This window comes from Heloderma suspectum, chromosome 9, assembly GCF_057233095.1.
Source record: "Heloderma suspectum isolate Gila_16-S chromosome 9, 16-S_ref, whole genome shotgun sequence".
Lineage (NCBI taxonomy): Eukaryota > Metazoa > Chordata > Lepidosauria > Squamata > Helodermatidae > Heloderma > Heloderma suspectum.
In genome coordinates, this window is record NC_139466.1 from 30,441,008 (window position 1) to 30,458,056 (window position 17,049).

Genomic DNA, 17,049 nt, shown 5'->3' on the forward strand with positions numbered 1-17,049 from the left:
GGAGGCGCCCCGTCCCTCCCCGCCAAAATTCTGGCCGCGAAAGAAAAAAGTAAAGTTAAAAAAAAAAAAACACATGATAGGCTACGTAAAGATTTACGTAGCCTATCACGGCTAGATTTTCAAAAAATACCGTGATAGGCTACGTAAATCTTTACGTATCCTATCATGGCTGACTTTGGGGAAAAAAAAGTGTCAACACAAATGGCGGTGCCCATGCGCGCCGCCATTTGCGTTCCATATTTGGGCATGGGTAGTCTATGTAAAGATTTACGTAGACTACGGCGAAAATAAGGGCAACGCTATTTGCATTGCCCTTATTTTCACCGTAGTCAACGTTAGGGATGGCGGAGAATTTCTCCACGAATCTCCGGGAGGCTGAATGCCAATGCATTCGGCCCCCCAAAATAGTTGGGGAAATTCTCCGCCACCCCCCGCCACCCCCCCGGGATGGGACTTACCTCCTTCGAATGTCCCTCTCGGCGGCAGGTCCCGGCAGCATTTCAGTGGTGGCGGGGGCGGCAGCCGGTCTTCCGACTGGCTGCCACCGCCGCCATTACAAAGTAAAGTTAAAAAAAAAAAAACATGATAGGCTACGTAACGATTTACATAGCCTATCACGGCTAGATTTTCAAAGTCAGCCGTGATAGGCTACGTATATCGTTACGTAGCCTATCGTGGCTGACTTTGGGGGGGGGAAAGCGCGTACGCAAATGGCGGCGCCCATGGGTGCCGCCATTTGCGTACGCATTTTTTTTTTCAAAGTCAGCTGTGATAGGCTACGTAAAGATTTACGTAGCCTATCGTGGTGTTTTTTGAAAATCTAGCCGTGATAGGCTGCGTAAATCTTTACGTAGCCTATCACGTGTGTTGGGGTTTTTTTACTTTACCTTACTTGGAAATGGCGGTGGTGGCAGCCAGTCGGAAGACCGGCTGCCACCGCCAAACCGCCGCCGAACTGCCGCCGGGACCCGCCGCCGCTAGGGACATTCGCGCGAGGTAAGTCCCATCCCGGGGGGGCGGGGGGTGTCGGAGAATTTCTCCACCAATTTCGGGGGGCCGAATGCGTTGGCATTCAGCCTCCCAGAAATTCGTGGAGAAATTCTCCGACATCCCTAGTATATTCTGATAATAAATACATAAGTTTTTTTTTAATGAATTATGCTCACCGCCTTGTTTGAATTCTTTTTCAATTGAAATCCTCCATCTCCATTTACTTTCAGCCAAAACAATTCCTCCTTCTCTGGGCTTCCCAAAACAAGGCTGCCCTAGGTGTGCCTGAGTGATGCGCTCTTTGTTTAAAGCAATGCTGTTGAAAGAAAGAAAGAAAGAAAGAAAGAAAGAAAGAAAGAAAGAAAGAACCTTTTAAAATGACCATTCCGGTCTGGAGCCCTGCATGAGCATTATTCCCCCTGCTAGGCTTTCTGTTTCCACATCCAGCCTCGTTGGTGACATTGTGAGGCTAAAATGGAGAGGAGAACCAACTCTGTGCATGTCTACTCAGAAGTTAGTCTTACTGAGTTCAATGCAACTTACTCCTACACATGTCAGCACCCCACTTGCCCCCAGCTCAGCTTTGTATTTCCACATCCAGCTCATTAGCAAACCTGTTAGTTATCTCACTGAGTGGCTTTGGGCTGGACTCTAACCACTACATCACACTTCTGTTATGAAACTCATGAACAAAAAGAGACAGTATAATGGAAAGTTCTTTCTGAAGCAGTCACACTTCACTTGTACAAATGCAGCATGAACTGGATGTGGAAATACAAAGCTGAGCAGAGAGGAGAACCAACTCTGTGCATGTCCACTCAGAAGTAAGTCTTACTGAGTTCAGTGCAACTTACTCCTACACATGTCAGCACCCCACTTGCCCCCAGCTCAGCTTTGTATTTCCACATCCAGCTCATTAGCAAACCTCCTGTTAGTTATCCCAGAAGACCCTTGGGTGAATGGTTTTTTTTTTTTTTCCAGGGAACAGCTGAATGGAGGGAGATTACACACACACACACACACACACACACACACACGAAGAATATAGATCTTCATATTCCCTGGTATGTTTATTCCTCATTTTGTCCATTCCCTGAGCATGTGCAGAGTGTGCTTTTTATTCAAACAAAGAGAAGGTTGCTGATCTTTCCCTTCATGCTGCATTTGTAAAAGGTTTTTTTCTTTCTTTCTTTCTTTCAAACAGCATTGCTTTAAACAAAGAGTGCATCACTCTGGCACACCTAGGGCAGCCTTGTTTTGGAAGTAGGGGTGTATGAAAGGCACTTACCTTTCGCGGATTATGTTGATGGTGGGGGGGGAGGTGCTCCGACCCTCCCCTCAGAATCCTGGATGGGGGGGAGGCACTCCGTTCCCCCCCCCCCGGAATCCTGGCCGGCTGGCTGTGCTCCGCAGGGATTCTGCGGAGCCGCCAGCCGGCTCCGCCAGCAGCCGGACATCCGGCCGCTGGCTAGAAGGGATGCAAATGGCAGCAGCCACGGCCGCCGCCATTTGCATTCCTTATTTTGGCACCTCTTAGTCTACGTCAAGATTTACGTAGACTAAGATGGTGAAAAAAAGGGGAACGCAAATAGCGTAGCCTATCTTTACATAGCCTATCACTTTTTTTTTTTTTTAACTGGAAATGGTGGTGGCGGCAACCGGTCGGAAGATCCGCCCCAAGTAAGTCTCATCCCGAGGAGGGCGGGGGGGGCAGACCATTCCACCACCGATTTTGGGGGGCCGAATGCGCTGGCATTTGGCCTCCCCAAGATCCGTGGCGGACTTCTCTGACATCCCTATTGGGAAGCCCTGAGGAGGAGGAGGAAGTGTTTTGGCTGAAAGTAATTACTGCACATCTCAGGGCAGGGGGAAAAATACGTAAATATCTATGAAAAATAGCCTTTCTAACTAGGGTTGGCGGAGAATTTCTCCCCGAAACTTCAGGGGGCAGAGCGCCAACGTGTTCAGCCCCCCGAACAGGTTTCGGGGAGAAATTCTCCGCAAGCCCCCGCCCCCCGCACTCCCCCCCGGGACGGGACTTACCTTTGGCGAATGTCCCTCCCGACGGCGGGTCCGGCCAGCGGTTCGGCGGGTGTTCGCCCAGGGAGGGAGCGGCAGCCGGTATTTCGACCGGCTGCTGCCGCCGCCATTGCAATAAAAGAAAAAAAAAAAACGCCCCCATGATAGGCTACATGACGATTAACGTAGCCTATCACGGCTAGATTTGCAAAGTCAGCCATGATAGGCTACATAAATCATCACGTAGCCTATCACGGGTGACTTTAAAAAAAAAAAGCGCGTACGGATAATGGCTGCCCCCATAGGGAGCCGCCATTCCCGTTCCTTCTTTGGTCGCTGTAGTCTACGTAAAGATTTACGTAGACTACAGCGACCAAATAAGGAACGCGAATGGCGGCTCCCTATGGGGGCCACCATTAGCGTACGCGCTTTTTTTTTTTAAAGTCACCCGTGATAGGCTACGTGACAATTTACGTAGCCTATCACGGCTGACTTTGCAGATCTAGCCATGATAGCCTACGTTAATCGTCATGTAGCCTATCACGGGGGCGTTTTCTTAAAAAAAAAAAAAAACTTTTTAGTTCGCGGCCGGGCGAGGCGCCTCCTCCCTGGCCTGAATTTCGGCCGGGCGAGGCAGGAAGCCTCCCCCCCCGGCCTGAACTTCGCGGGGGGAGCAGTGAAGCGCCTCCCCCCCACCGCGAAAAGCTTCGAGGACAGGCAAGTGACTTTCGTCCATCCCTATTTCTAACAGAAGTTATGCAGAATTACGGCTGTCAGTACAGATTTATCTTCGTAATTCTTGGAGCGGGAAAAAAGAGAATTCCAGGGGCTTGCGAACAACGGTACGGAGCACAGGCAGCAAACTGCGGAAGTCAAGCAGCACGTAAGGTACACAGTTCGTACATCCCTAGAAAAAATGCCTAGTGGATGAAACAAAATATCTGACATCAAACTCAAGGAAAAAATAATGGAATGGGCAGGCAAAATACTTAACAGCTGGCAACACTATTTCTGGAGTGGTATGAGAGAGAGAAAACGAGAATGTGCAGGTTTTTACTGGCTTTTAAGAGTTTATATTGACATTTACTGTCATTTTACTGGGCAGAATTCAGTACAGAGCCTAGCCTTGAGGTACCCCAGTGGGCTTTTTGACTTTTTGTCTTTCTTTGACCATGTAACACCCATGCCATATCACAAATGAATGATGGGCCCTCCCACCCTAGTTCAGTCTGCACCCTGCCCCAAAAACAATTTGAGCGATTCAATTATTTTGCCAAATATCTTCCAGTACAATAGTACAGACCCGAAATTGTGCCTAGTGAAGACTGAACTCCTACTGCAGTGCCCACAACATGGTCACCTCTTCTCCCCTTCCTTACACATGGTAGTAGCAGGGGCACTCACAGCAGACAGGGCAGTAAGACCTCTAGGAGGACCTGGACAGTGCCATAAGCATATGCATCTACAGATACTGCAAACCCTATAAGATGCAATGGTCCTGGATGTCCTTTAATTAAGGCTGGCCAAACCCCCCAATGTCTGATCCAGGGGAGGGGCCGCTTGGGCTCCTGTGCATTTCCCTGGAGCCCTGCGGGTTCACAGGGTGGCACTCCAGCTTTCGAAAAGGAACGATGGGCTAATGGCAGCCCATCGCGGGGGAATTACAGCCATAAATGGCATATTTTATGCCACTTGCAGCCATAAAGCACTTACTTTTACATAAATTGCAGCTGTTTATGGCTGTATTTACATAAAAGTAAGTGCTTCATGGCCACAAATGGCATAAAAGACGCCATTTACAGCTGTAATTTTCCTGCGATTGGCTCATGGTGGCTGCCATTAGCCTATCACTCCTTTTCGAAAGCCAGAGAGCCTCCCTGCGGGAATTGTTATGGACCCAGAAGTGAGTGGTGCCTGTCCACCATGCCCTCATTTGAGTCCACGGCAGATTTCTACAGCATCCCTACCTTGGCTCCAGCCGTGCACACTTGCAATATATTTTATGAGAGGCAGGAACCATAGTAGTGACATTTCCGATGATTTTTATCACTAGGGACAATGGTGCACATGCTCAAAGCAGCATATGGGACTTAAATCCTGACGCCGTAGCACCTCTTGGTAAGGGCAATAGCTGAGTGGCAGAGCACGTGCTTTGCACGGAAAAAGGTCCCAGGTTCAATTCCCAGGTTCTGCAGGCGGGGCTGGGAAATACCCCTGCCTGAAACCTTGGAGAGCTACTCCCAGTCAGTGTTGCTGATAGTGAGCTACCTGGACCAAAGGTCTGACTAGATATAGTCAGGAGAATCTCCCACCATCGGGGAAGAGGTGTCTGTTGCTGCTGGGCCAGCTGGTACAGAACACGGCGGCTCACCTGATTAAAGGCAGCCGCCGGCGAGATCGCATCACTCTAGCGCTGAAGGAGCTGCACTGGTTACCAGTTGTTTTCCGGGCCAAATTCAAGGTGTTGGTTTTGAGCTTTAAAACCCTATATGGTTCCAGCCCAGCCTATCTCAAGGAGCGCCTCCAGCAGCACCAGACAGGCCGCTTAACAACATCAGCCTTGGATGGCCTTCGCTCTGTCCCATCAGCCAGGACAGCTAGACTGGTGGGACAAGGGAGAGGGTCTTCTCCTTGGTGGCCCCCACTCTGTGGAACACCCCCCTCTTTAATGAGCTTCCACCAGGCATTAAAAACGTGGTTGTTCAGGCAGGCATTTGGGGTGGGTTAGGGTATTTTAGAAAATGTTTTTACTGTAGAATTTTATTGTTTTAAACTGTTTTATTATATTCTTTGTACACCGCCCTGAGTGGCTGGGTGACCAGCCAGATGGGCGATAAATACATTAAATAAATAAATAAATGCAGCTTCCTATGTTTCCCCTGAGGGGTCTCTAACTCTTTCCACTGCCCCTCCCCCACACTTGCCAAGATATTGGGAAAGGGAAGGGGCAGCAAGGGTGGGCCAAAATCTATCCATTTGAGATTATGGAGAGGAGTCTGGGTCCAATCCCAAATGGACATCCAGGAGGGGCAGAGACCATGTAATCCAGAGTTTGAATCCACCCATTTGGAGACTTTGTCCCATTAAGATTTTTTAAAACCCACAAAGAAGATTGCTGTTTGGGGGGAGGATCTACTCCCCACCCTTAGATTCATGGAACAAGTTTCAAGGTTCTTTGGCATTTTTTAAAGTTGTATTTTGTAACCTGGGGTGGGCAGAAAGTAGGTCTGGATCTACCGGTAGATCTCTGGGTGATTTGCTGTAGATCACAACGATTTTTGACTCACAATTGTTTAATAATGACAGCAACAAAATGACTTAGTTTGCACATAATGGTGGCAAAACTTAGGGAAATCAACCTACAATTTGCCAAGTTGCATGCTGCACACAACCTTTCTGCTTTGCATAATTAACCTGCAATCAGCCTGATCATAGGTTGTTGCATGACATGTGAACCCAGACACTTTGGGTTGTTCATGAGTTAAACAACCCAAAGTTAACCTAGGATCATTCTTAATTTGCCACTGTTACAAGCAAATAGGGCCACTTTCTCCCCATCCTGCTGCCCTAAATGAAGCTGAAATGAAGAAACCTTGGGTTAACCAGCAATTGATTTTTGTGTTGAAGGTCTGTGAGTTGTGTTCAGCTCTAGTACTCTAAACAAATGCTCAGAATGCTTCAGTATGAAGAGCCCATCTTTTGCACCACACTCCATTTGGTGGATCTCTGGGTTCTAGTTAAAAAAAATAACAACATCAAAATAGATCCTGCAGGCCTGAAGTCTGTTCACTATTGTTGTAACCTACCTTGGATCCACTAGAATTGGAAGAAAGTAGTATATAAAAGTGAATGAATGTAAGGAAATTCTATGGACTACAGGGGCTCTGATGGAGACATCCCAGTCTACATATTCAGTGTATACACTTTGCCTCCCCACTTTAACTTTTTAATTATCTTTAATTCCTGTAAATAGCATAATGATCCATCAACTAGAAAGGAAATGAGGTAGAACTGAACAATCCATATGTTGAAGTAAGGTAGTATTATCATTTCAACAATACACATCAGCTCATTAGATTGCTGCATATTTACACAGATGACAGTCATCCATTGATCTCTCTGGCCAGAGGCAGATACATTGCTTTAATTTATTTTGAAGTCAAGGTGCTTTCTCCAGCCTGTTTGCATAAGCTCACTTTGCACCCAACAGCTGTTCAGTGAAACAGTGGGACTTAGAAGACACACATGTACCATGATCTGTTTAAAAAAAACACACAGTAAGAAAATGGCAGGAAAGCAGAGGAGAAATTTCTGGTGCAGCCTTCAGTATTATTCCATCTAGAAGCACCAACATTTTTAGAAGTGGATCCCCAGTAATGCTTAACATGGGCACCATGTATAACCTTTGAAGAAAATAATAAATGTGTAATTATGCTAAATAAATACAGAACAATGTGTTGATGTTAGTATGACAGAAATCATGGGGAACAGGGAATGTCACAGGTTTTTACTTGTTATTTAGAAGGGGTGGAAAGACAGGTTTAGCTCAAGTTTCCTTTGGTTAGTAATATTATTATAAAGCCTTCATTTTTCACTTCATCTAGAACAGCCTGCCCCAACCTGGTGCCTCCAGATGTTTTGGATTTCAACTCCAACCATTCCCATCCAGCATGGCCTACAGTCAGGAAACTTGGAAGTAGTGGTCTAAAATATCTGGAGGGTACCAGACTGAGAAAAGCAGATATAGATGATACTTTTATTTGGTTTAAGTTGCTCCTTTGTTCATCCAAGATCATTATACTTTTGCTTCCTGTACTCTTCAAGTGATCTTGCTTTGAGTAGGGACTGGTGAGCACCTATGCTCAACCCAACAATCAATTGGGATCACTGTGTGTTCATATCAAACAATCAAAACCAAGGATTTATGAGAGTTTTGTTTTGGTTCAGAAATCACTTGAAAATGCCCCATTCGCACTCCCAAATGCGTACATAAATGGGAGCACATTTTCTCCAGAAATGTTCACAGATTCCTGAACTTGCATTTGCATTCACAAAATGTGTCCTTGAAAAATGCACAGCTTTCTCAATGCACAGCTGTCTCAAACTGTGTGAATTTTGCAAAATGCACAACTTCCTCAAAATGCACAACTTTTAAATAATCTACACTTTAGTCTATGCAGGAAATTCGCACAAAGTGGGGATTATTATTTTTTTTTGCAAGTGTCACATTCAATAGCTGTTTGTTTTGCACAATTTTCCCATTCATGAATAAACAAACAGTGATTGCAAACATTTTTTTCAACTTTTTATTGTGAGTTTTAACAAAACAAAACAAAAGCAAAACCAAAAAAAAATTAAAAATATAACAATATGTTCTAAAATCAGTTTCAAATATTACAATATTCTAGGGAGAAAAGAGAGAGAGAGAGAGAGAGAGAGAATAGGTTACATGTAAACTTCACTAAAAGCAGACCAGATATCCAAATATAAATCCATTTGCAAGTTATGCCTATATACCATTCTTTCAAATGTTGCTAGTATTGTTAAGTCTTCAATCCATTGCATTGTCAGTGGTGAGCTTTTATCCTTCCAGTATTGTAGTATCAGTCCTTTAGCAAACAAAAGGGCACCAAGAATCCATTTACGTTGACCATATGTTACATTCCAAAAAGCAGGTAAATAATTTAAGAGAACATTTACATCAGTAAATATTAAAGAGCTTTCCAATACAAAATTTATCCATATAAGAACTTCCTCCCAAAAGGAGGCAACTGTTGAGCATTTCCAACAAAGGTGAGCACAAATTGATGAGGGACAAGTAGCAAGCTGATGTTTGGAGAATGTTGGTGAGCTCAAACATTGCTCATTTGCCCATCCCTACTCAAAACCTTGATGAATTTAAATATATCCTTCCTGCTGCTTCTCCCCTGCCTTTGCTGCCAGTTACCCCATGGTAGCCCTACAACTATATAACGGGTGTAGTCCCACCAATCAGCCAGGGGATCTAGGGCCACTGGGAGGCTGCAAGCCCTGCTTCCAGGAATAGCAGCAAGCCAAGAGGGAAATCAACCTGTACCTCCTATTGCCCATAACAGCAGTTGCAGAGAGCTCTCTTCCCCCTCCCTGCCAGAAAGAACATTCAGTTCCAATTGATAGTCACCCTGCTGGGATTGCAGACTAGGGATGTGCGAACCCACCCCCATCCAGGTTCTCTGGGCATCTGCCCAGCCCCCACCCCCACTCCCCAATCCCCAGACTGTGCTCAAGCCCATCCCGCACTCAGAAAGCAGTCTGCACTCACTCCAGCAGTCTCATCGAGCTCCGTGGTTGCCATTTTTTGAAAAATAAAATGGCGATCGCAAAAATGCACATATTTGTGTATGCACAAAATTGCACAATTTTTCGAATGCACATAATTGTGTGTGCACAGAAATGTGTATTGTCACAAAAATGTGTGTTTCCACATACATGCAAAAGTGCACATTCTAAAAAATGTGCATTTTTGCATACACAAATATGTGCATTCACAAAATGCACATTTTCACGCATAGCCAAATATGTACATTTTTGCAATCGCCATTTTATTTTCAAAAACTGGCTACTGCAGAACTCGCCGAGGCCACCAGGGTGAGTGCGGGTCGCTCACCGAGTACGGGCAGGGGGAGAACAAGGGCAGGAGCTCAGCGAGCGGGACTTCAGGTTGTGGGCAGGGGTTGTTCCACTGGATTCCCAGATGGAATCGGGGCCCCGCACCATCCCCCTTGCAGACAGAAGTGAAAGAACACTCTGGCCATATCCATTAGCCAAAGGAACAAGAGCATCGTTCGAGGAAGAACACGAGCAAAGGAAGATCAACCTATGACAAAGTGCATTTAAATGCCTGTTTGTAGCTCACCATCTTGTTTTCACCTTGAAAAACTGATCTTCCTGATTTTCCTTTTCTCTTCACTCCCCTTCCCCTGTGTGCCTTCTCATTTTAGTTTATAAGCCTCCGTTTGTTTGTTTGTTTGTTTGTTTGCTTGAATTAATTTGAGTCATTTTGGGAGGCAATAATTGTCTGGAAAGCAGAATAAAAATGTAACAAATAAATACAAATGATAAAATAATATATGAATAGGGCTCATGAGAGAAGGAGCCCAACAACCATGAATGTGCTGAGTTGCACCCATGACAAACCAGGCAGTGGCATTCATCAGCGATGGAAGTCTCATGGGGAACCCCAGCAGAGCACACCATGCTGGTCAACAGACCACATCCTAAATTCTCATTTAGTCACCCGGCTATGCATTATTCCATCCACGGCTGGACTTAAAAAAAAAAATCAGAAGAGCCAACGGAGAGAAAGATTTGATTAAACTGTTTCAGATACTTGATAATATCAAATGGCAGAGCTTGAAAGGCTGACAAAGAAGAAACAAGTATGAATGGTATGAAAGGACCAATTGAAAAGGAAATGTATATTAAACACACACACACCTTTCATATGTGTTCTGATTCATTTGCGCTATATCCCTTCTTTGCCCCAGGGACCCTTTTCATCTTAATTACAGTAAAGAACAAAACTTTTCTTCGAGGATAAAACTGTTGATTTCAATCAGGAACCGAAATGTCACCCTATGAGCAAAAAGATTCTAAAAGGCCAATTAAGAAGAAGGTGCTGCTTCCATCTTAATCAGCATGATCATCATGTATATATAGGACTTTGATTGTAGCACAATCCTTGGTAATTCTATAACATTAACCTTCTTTACTGCCCTATAATGTTTGTTCCTGACATGTTATTTTTCATAATGTGATATCATTTGTTGGTCCAGCATGTTTTAGTACAACTATCAAGCTTAACTAGAGTTCTTCTATAGGGCAAAGAAGAAAGAAAAATGTAATATTGTGAAGGTATCAAAACATTATAGAGGCTGGGGATTTGTGTGTGTGCATTTGGCCCTGTGTGGTTTGCCACAGCTCCTTTCCATTTGGCCACACCCACCACTGGAATGTGGCCCCTAACAGCCCTTGGGCTGAAAGAGGTTCCCCAACCTAAGGCTATAAGAAGGTGGGTTTAATTCTGCCTCCTTGACGAGAGCTGTTGGGACTAGAACCAGGAATCCATTGCTCTGCATGCAGCTATTCCATGTGGTGAGCTACAGAATAGAATATTTCCCCTAGGCAGAGAAGTACTTCCAGCAGGGATGTGCATTGACCCCCAATCTGACTTGGAAGCCACTTCAGGGCTTCAGAGGTAGGCCCAATTCGGCTCGGGCTGATTTGGAGGGGGGGTGACCCGCCTCGACCTACAAGTCGAAGTTGGATTCGGACATCTGAATCCTGGTTCGGCCCCACAAACATGCCGCCCAGCCCCCAGCTCCTTACCTGGGCCCTTGTTTGGGGGGGGGCACCAGGGGACACTGCTGCCCATTGCAGCCAGCCAACCACTGACAGGTACGAGGGCAGGAGTCACCTTCCAGCTGTGCTCTTGCCCTTCCTTGCAGGAGGGGAAGATGCCCGGTTGGAGGCCGACTCCCACCTCTGCTCAATCCTTCATGGGTTCCTTGCTTGCGAGGGGCCCATGAAGGCTTGAGTCAGGCTGTGGAGGCAGGAGACACCCTCCAACTGCTCTCACTCCCTTCCTTGCAGGAGGGCAAGGTGCCCAGTTGGAGGATGACTCCTGCCTCTGCTCAAGCCTTCATGGGTTCCTTGCTTGCGAAGAGCCCATGAAGGCTTGAGTGAGGCCAGCAGCAGCAGCTTGCAATGAGGGTGGGCTGCTGCCGCTGCCGCCACCAGCTCCTAGGCCTTCTGGTGGCCATTTTGTTCCAGGGAATGGGGGGAGCCATTTTTCCCTGTTTTTGCACCGTGGCTGTGCCCAGGAGTGGCAGTTCCATGATTTTTCTGGTTTAATCTGTGGAGGCAGATGTGCTCTGTGATATGTCGGTGGTTTGGGGGATTGCTCTGCAAAAATCACATGAAATCAAGAGGATGCCTGCCAAGGATCGATGTTTTTGCACCATGGCTGCGCCCACAAGTGGTGGATCTGTGATTTATTTATTTTTTTTGGTTCAGTCCATGGAGGCAGATGTCCTCTGTGATTGGATGGTGGTTTTGTGGGTCTCCCCTTTAAAAATCATATGAGATCATGTGGATCCCTTTTTGATTGTATGGATCCTCATTTTACCCAGTCCCCATGGCACGCACTTTCTTCTCAGCTTCATTCTGCCAAAGGAGAGTGGGAAGGGTTAAGGCTTTCTTTGCCATGCCTGGCAGAGTCTGGGGCAGTTGCTTCCAGTGGCCACAGCAGAGGATAGGACTGGAGTGGAGAGAGACATGCCATGGAGCCTTCCTCTCAGCTCCCGTCCTATCCTGCCGCCTCTGCCACCACCACCATCATTGCACACAATGGCAGCTCATCAGGGCAGTGGGAGGCTGCTCAATTATCAGGTGGCTCATCTTGCCCCCCCCCCGGGTGTGTGCACCCCACTTTGGAGAGCACTGCTCTAGCCAAATCACGTTCAGACAGTCCTCTCCTCTCCAATAACACCACCTCTCTCACAATGAGCGAACAGAGGCTGACTCACAGCAAAGCTCCCTCCCTCCCTCCTCCCCCTCCTCCCCCTCCCCTCTCCCCTTCCCCTGCCTCTCCCAGTGGCCAGATCTTTCTGAAATGGCTAGATTTGGCTCCTCCGCATCCTCTCACCTTCCTCCTGCCCCTCCACGTGAGGTTTCAGAAGTTGATACATTTTGGAGTCAGCATGTCTGGGCTGCTCAGAAGGCATAAGAAGAGCTACAAATCTCCGAAGCAGATGAGTCGCTTCATGGAAGAACCTCTTCAGTTTGGGGCGCCTCAGTGCTGGTCTGATCCGCTCCGTATCATGATGAGGCACCTCCGAATCAGTCCACTTCACCGTGTTATTCGGGCTTCGTACCAAAGTGGTGCACAGCCCTAATTTCCAGGTTCCCAGGTGAATTTGGCCACTGGATTTGCTCAACAGGAAAACCTATATTTTCCCATTCAGGTTGGGACTTTGCATTGGTAATGGTAGTCTTTCACTCTGACACTTGGCATGGTCCTTGGCTTGACCCCTTCACTCTGACCCCTGATGTGACTCTTGGTTTCTGGCTCCTGGCTCCCCCCAGCTCCTCCTCCTGGCTCCCCCCTGGTTTCTGGCTCCCTCCTTCTATAGCTCAGCCCAGACACATATCCCTTTCATATGATTTCCTTTCTTCACTCCAACTATTTTTTTCCCAATGATATTCACCTGATACTTTGTCCAGTTTCCTCCCTTCAATATTTGCCCAGTGTCAGAAGTTAGACCCTCTTTGGAAATGGAAAGGGGAAGGTGGTGGGATCTCCTTCACTGGAGATATTTAAGAAGAGACTGGACAGCCACCTGTCAGGAATGCTGTAGTTGCATCTTGCATGGTAGATTCTGCATGGAGCCAGCGGCTGGACCAGGGGCACAGTCCCTTCCAATTCTAGGATTCAATCAGTTAAACCCTGCAGAGGAAGATTTTGATGTAATGAATGATCCACATCAAAACTGCCTTTTGCACTGCTTTATCAATGTACTCATGTACACTGGAAACACAGAAGCAGAAAATGATGCAAAGGAACCAAAGGAACTGGAAGTTGCATATTCTAGGGGTGTACAAAACCCCGCTTACCTGGCTCTGCCAGGTTCCGCAGGTGGGGGGAGGTGATCCGTTCCTCCCCCCGGAATTCTGCCCGGCTGGCTCCGCTCCATGGCCAGGCCATGGAGCCGCCAGCCAGGCCAACTCACAGCTGGGCCTCCAGCCGCTGCCAGGCTTCTGCGGACGCAAATGGCATCCTGTGAAGGGGATGCCATTTGTGTCCCTACGCCAGCCCATGATAGGCTACTTAAATATTTACATAGCCTATCACAGCTAAAGCAGGAACGCAAATGGCATCCCCTACGCCATTTGCATTCCTGCTTTAGCCATGATAGGCTATGTAAATATTTACATAGCCTATCATGGCAAAAAAAAAGGGAACGCAAATGGCAGCAGCTACGGCGGCCACCATTTGCGTTCCCTTTTTTTTCCGCCGTGATAAGCTACGTAAATATTTACATAGCCTATGATGGCTAAATAGAGATGTGCAAATGGTGGCCACTATGCCATTTGCACCCCTCTGTTTTGCCGTGATAGGCTGCGTAAATATTTACATAGCCTATCATGGCAGGAAAAAAAGGGAACGCAAATGGTGGCCACCATAGCTGATGCCATTTGCTTTCCCTTAGTTTTGCCGTGATAGGCTACATAAATACTTATGTAGCCTATCACGGCTTCCACAGGGACGCAAATGGCATCCCTGTGGAAGCCGTGATAGGCTACGTGACTATTTACGTAGCCTATCATGGCTATATGGAAGAAGAAATTGGCAGCCGCAGATGCGGCCGCCATTCGCAATGCAGCACGGATGGCAGCAGGTAGGTGCTCCGTTCTGGGCCCATTTCGCGGGGGGGGCTTCGTTCCGCCATGGATTTCAGCCTCACTGAGATCCGTGGCAGAATTCTCTGCCATGCCTAGCATATTCCCATTCCAGACTTAGTCTTAAACATTCTGCAAGTTCAGGTGGGGTTCAGGATGAGTAGAATGCAGGAGAGACTGCACTTGAGCTGGAATACAAAAATGGAATGGAGGAAAATCCTCTCATTGCTCTGTCTGGTGCACATTCAGGGGTCCTACTGAATGTCCTACTGACAGCCCTTCACAGCAGACAGTCCCTGTGTGAAGGGCTGTCAGAGGACAGTCCTCTATTTGAGGGCATTCTCCATTTGAAGGTATCTTCTCTTTGAAGAGCTGTCTAGTCCAAGTCCAGTTCAAAGATAGCAAACAATAAGAAGGGAGAGCAGCAGGACCACTGAAGTTGCCACCAAAAGTCAGCACCTGGACATAGGGGTGTACGGATTCCCCACCGTCTGTTCCGGCGGGGAATCCGTGGCGGGGGAGATCCGTCCCCCCTCCCCCGGAATCCTCCAGAGCAGTTCCTCTTGGGGGCGCTTATCTTCCCTCCGGCCAGCCAGAGCCCTTCGCTTCCTCTCTGTCCCTGCCGATTGCCATGTCTTTAAAAAAAAATGGCGATCGGGAGGATGTGCCCATAGACTTATACGCAAAATACAGCTGTGAATCTTGCGTATAAGCCTATGGACACATAGACTTATACGCAAGATTCATGACACTATTTGCATATAAGTCTATGGGCACATCCTCCCGATCGCCATTTTTTTTTAAAGACAAGGCAATCAGCAGGGACAGGGAGGAGGCGAAGGGCTCTGGCTGGCCGGAGGGACAGGGAGGAGGCGAAGGGCTCTGGCTGGCAAGAAGCAGCCGAGTGCCGTTCCACCTCCAGTCCTCCTGGAGCAGAGGTAAGTGGTCCCAATCTGCTGCAGATTCCAAAGAATCTGGCCTCATTTGAATCTGCAGAGGATTTCTCTGACATCCCTACCCGGACAACAGACTGAGGAGGCACCCAGGACACCTGGAGCTGCCCCAAGCTGTTTTGCTTCCCTCCTCTCCCCTTTCCCACATATAGAAACAAACTGGACTGGTCATTGAATTTTACTTCAACATTGGTGATGGGACAATTTCCTCCACCGCACCTGTGGGCAGAAAGCTAGTTTAGGGAGGGAGGACAGATCCGGCTCTGTGGCACATGCAGCTCTGTCCTCCAAAAGAAGAGATTGATCATTGTGCTCAGGGGGAATGGCCAGGGGGATAAAGAGAAATGGCCAGGGGGCTGCACCTCATTATGCAGAGTTGCCTCACTCTGCATAATGGTAGAGCTGGGGTAGCGCCTGGCCAGAGTCTTTTCCAGTATGGTGAGATGTAACTCATTCCATTTCAATAACAGCAATACTTTCTAATTTTGCATCTATACATATGGTTTAGCAAATCTGTTTCCTAAGGGGTGCATTTCCTCTTCTTTGGCAATGCATAAGTGGTCTCGCTATGCACATTGCTGTTTGAATTGGCTTCTTTAAACATTTCAGTGTAAGGTCATCTTTGCCTCCATTGACATAAATCCATAGTACTTGGTGGGTTTCAGTACTTGTCTCTCATACCCTACCAGAAATTGCTGAATCATAGTGATCCAGTGGAGAATGTGACTCAGCAGATTGTTTAAGGGTCAAATATCATTCGAAAGCATTCCTTCCACTTCTTCTGTCTGTTGAAATGTTCAGTCCTCGGGAGAAGAAGAAGAAGAAGAAGAAGAAGAAGAAGAAGAAGAAGAAGAAAACACCGCACATGCCTACAATGAAGGGTGTAGAATGTCCCACTCATTGATGTAAAATTACAGTTATTTTTTCTCCTCCCTCTACCTCACACAGCCTTATACAATGTGCACCACCAAGGTGTGTGCGGGGGGGGGGGGACGCAAGCAAACAACTGACACATTAGTTAAGAGACCTTCCATTTTACGTTGACACTTCACGATAATGGAATTTAATTGTGGGAAAAAAAGCTGAATAATTTTAGCTGAATGTCATTCAGTTCATTCAAACTGGGAATCAGGGACATTTCTAACAAAGGTTTTCAAACTTCTTTTGAAATCAGGAAGCTGCTGCACACAGATAAGAGGAGAGGTTTGAGGATTCTCTATCAGAAATTTCAAGGTTTTTCTCCCCCCCATCTGCTTTTTCACATTAACTGGTAATTACCCAGAAAGGCACATAATAGTACCAAAATGACAGAAGCTGACAAAGGTTTTCCTAAGATATGTAAATTGTCAGTGATAGGCAAGGTGCAACAGCGCAGCTTTCTACAGCACAATTATTTATGCCAGTTTCATTTGCTTTTAGGTAGCATTGGTGGCATGTGCCTCGGCATCTTCTTATCACATGTGCTGCACATTAGCTTCACAACCATGCGCTAAGGAAATATGGCAAAAGAAGAACTACCCCAACTTAGCTTTAAGGTTGGGGCTCTCTCCCTCTTTAGCAATTATATGCATCCAATACATATGCAGTGTACTAGTTCTGTCTGTGTGTGTGCATGTGTGTGTATTTAAAATACTATTTAGCTTAACTG